Here is a 3,483-nt window from a genome sequence, read left to right as displayed (position 1 = left end):
TTTTTTTCTACAATGAATATACATGTATGTGTGTATTTGGAGATAAACACTCTATACACAAGACATCTTCCAAAACGTTAGCAAAAATTTAAGAAAAATATGATTATAATTAATCTTTAATTTAAAAAGTTTTAACTACACTGCTATATGACCTCATGCTATCTCACTAATTAACTATCTAATTTTCTGCCACTACTTATATTTGTTTGCTAGTTTAAACAGGATTTCGCTACTTTTTCCTCTATCAATTTTGATATTAAGTTTTTAGTTGATTAGGTTAAAACTTAGAGGCTTGTTGTGGAATTGCCTCTTCATAGTTTTGAATCACGTGGGATGAACCACATACCCATAAATTCCTATTCAGAGGTTTCTGCCAAAATAAAACTCACCTTCCACAAATGAGTATCCACTCCATCAGCATCCCTGGTTAAACTTTAATAAGAAAGGACTTCTATTCAATTACAAATTTTTTTTTATTTCAAAATATTACTGGGGTATAAATGTTTTTGGTTACATGGATCACTTTTGCAATGCTTGAATCAAGGCCATAAGTGTGCCCATCACCCAGATAGTGTTTATTGTACCCGTTAGGTAGGTTTTTGCCCATCCCCTCCCTCGCCCTCCCCCCTGCTTGATTTCCACTGACTTTTACTTCCCTCTGTGCACATGTGTGCTCCTCTCAATTACAATTTTTGAAAGTTAGCTAGTTAGAGGGATTCTCTTTTCCTTTTCAAAGGCTAGGACTAGATCCCTAAGCAGTTAAGACTACTTGGCCTTCCCAAATTAATGTTCATTGAGTAAAAGAATAAATAATTTGGCTTAAATAAGAACCAGACAACCTCAGTAGTTGGACAAACATTCAAAACGCTTCTGGTTAAGACTGGAATAGGTGAGTGTATGTCCAAGCTGTATTGGCCACAGCAAGCTGTAACAGGGCTTCAGATATCTTGGGCTGAAATCTCTGTTCCGTAAACTAACCTATTACTTTGTTTTTGTGTTCTCTTTGGAGGGGGTCTCTTTACACACATTTCTTAATTTCCAAGTACAGTTCTTTTGAAAAATTCCAACTCTATCTACTGAAGTGCCAAGACTGACATGCCAAGACAGTCAAAGATTAATGTGTCCTTATTAGCAGTTAACAGTGTCTCAGCAGCATCTCAGGGAAGGGATTACAACTTCACAGAAATTCCAGTGTCAGGCAAGGGTTGTAGATCACTTCCTACTTTGCACTCCTCTTTCAGCCACACTCTCTAAGCCACACTAATACCCAGGGATCGCTTCTCTTTGCAGCATTATAAACACAATACTAACAACATTAGTTGTCATTATTGAATAACTGATGTCAGGCATTGCTATACATTTTCCACACAAATGATTTTATTTAATCCTCAAACCCCTATGAAATAGGCATCATTGTCTACATTCCACAACTGAGGAAACACCGCCTCAGCAAAGAAAAGCGACTTTCCCTGGTCACAGCTACAGAATATTCAAATTACGTTATCTCTGACGGATCCCATGATCTTTTCCTCTATGTACTTCTTTGCAGCCAAACGCTATTTTCCAACAGCTGTTAAAAAATATTGGCGGATGGGAGGGTAGGGAATTCTACACATTCAGAAAAACTGTAGGGTTTTTTTGCAGGGGAAATACAAATGGAAATGTCTATACAAATTAAGGATTCTCCCTACACCTAAGATGCATGCATGCTACGTTACACATCCTCTCCACTACATTTTCTTACATGGTTACTTAGTATTTATTTTCTCCTGACCTCATTTGTACAGCTGTAAAGAGAGGTAATTAAATATAGTATAATACTTGCTGCCAGTACCTCTGAAAGCTTTCCAAGTTTCTCTTATATAATTAATTCTTGGTAAGTCCTTTCAATTTTACTTGCTGTTCCCTTTTCAGTCTGCTATCTTAAACAGTAATCACAGTCCCTAAACGTCTGTGCTCTCGTAAATTTTCGTTTCTTGTTGGATTGCCCTTTCGTGAACTTTTCCTATTTCCTATTCTTTTTAAAGACGCAGAACGAAAAATAAGCTCATCGCAGACTTACAAAACGTGGGGTTTAAAAGGAACCTTAGAAATCATTTTCTCATTTCACATGAATTAACTGAGCCCAAGGCAGTGGCAAAGCCAAAACCGAAATGCCTGCCTTTCAACTTTCTCATTACACAAGTAGGACGAATGTAGGATCCGCGCAGCAGTTCCGACATTGTTTTGCCATTCTTGCGCAGGAACAATAATGCTGATCATCGCAACTGCTTTACATGAAATTACACCTAGAAAGACCTTAAAACCCAGAGCTACATTAACTTTGCAAGCAAATTCATTCACCCCGTCCCTGCAAATGTTCCAGTGTAGCGTGCCCCTTCCCAGAGTACGAGGCTGCCGGGGCTCAGGCTGCACCGTCTGAATGAAGCTACGAGTGGGAGGGATGCACTGGCAGGAGAAGCAAACCGCGGAGCAAGGGTGCAAACGCCGAGATGGCAGAACGAGCTTCACGCTGGATCTTAGTGATGTTGGAACAGGGACCACCCAACACCAACAACAGCGATCAGGGCCCTGCGGGATCCGCCCGACCCGAGGCGGCAGGAGCCCGAGGAGCCGGACCCAGTCCCCAGTCGAGTCCGCAGGCGGGTCCCCGGAACCTCGCACCCCACCGAGCCCGCCCGGCCCCGCACGCGAACCGGAGAGCAAGGCAGCCCCGAGCACGCCCGGCAGCGTCCGGGTTCTCCGGAGACCGCGGCCCCAACGACATCCCAGCCCCGGGTTCCGGGCGCCGCGGGGGAACGGGGGCCGGACGGACGAAAGGAGGCGCCGGCCAGGCACTTACCCGGCGGCTGCTACGGCGGGGCGCCCCAGCTCCTCCAACCCGGATCGCGGGCGGCCAGAGCTGGAGGCCGCGCGGGAGGTGGAAATAAGGCAGTGGAGTGCCGGGCGGGCCTAGGCGCATGCGCGCGGCCCTGCCCGCCTCCTCAGCTCCCATTGGTCGCTGCCGGCACCAGCCAAGCCCAGGCCACACCCCTGGCCTCCCAAGTTCTGGCCGTGGAGGGCCAGGGCCCGGCGCGATTCCTTTTGGGGATCTTCCGTTTGTGCTGCCGGGGTTAGGTGACTCCTGCTGCCTCTGTTGTCTACTCGGCGGTCAAAGAGGAACTTGCCGAACGCACCGAGAGCCACGGAAAAGGCGCCTTCTCCGGGGGCTGGTTCTCTGTGTCCACGTGAACCTCCACAGTCGGAAGGAAGGAAACTTGCACTTATTTTTATACTCCAGCGTTTTAGGTTGAAAATGTACAAACCGATCAAAAAATTGAGAGAACCTTACCGCGAACAGCATAACCTTTACGCAGGTACATTTTTAAATCATGAATTCATACTGATTCCTCCAATTCAAAGTCCAAAATCATAGGGTTCTTTCTAGCCTCCCCCTTTCCATACCTGTATCTCCCTTCTCCCACAATGAAAACTCTGGTTCCC

At 45.6% G+C, this 3,483-nt stretch overlaps 1 protein-coding gene across 2 annotated transcripts in view; it reads right to left on the bottom strand.

Moving 5' to 3' along the window:
* The window catches only part of SLC25A30 (solute carrier family 25, member 30), a 16,984-nt gene extending 14,094 nt beyond the window's left edge, over window positions 1-2,890 (bottom strand). For both annotated transcript variants that reach the window (XM_012649340.1, XM_012649350.1), the window contains exon 1: window positions 2,843-2,890. The gene's annotated coding sequence lies outside the window, so the exon portion shown is untranslated. The remainder of the gene's footprint in view (window positions 1-2,842) is intronic.
* Window positions 2,891-3,483: the final 593 nt, after the last annotated feature.

The sequence above is a fragment of the Propithecus coquereli genome, unplaced genomic scaffold, assembly GCF_000956105.1.
Source record: "Propithecus coquereli isolate 6110/MARCELLA unplaced genomic scaffold, Pcoq_1.0 Scaffold11, whole genome shotgun sequence".
NCBI classification, from domain to species: domain Eukaryota; kingdom Metazoa; phylum Chordata; class Mammalia; order Primates; family Indriidae; genus Propithecus; species Propithecus coquereli.
This window is presented reverse-complemented; position numbering and strand designations above follow the sequence as displayed.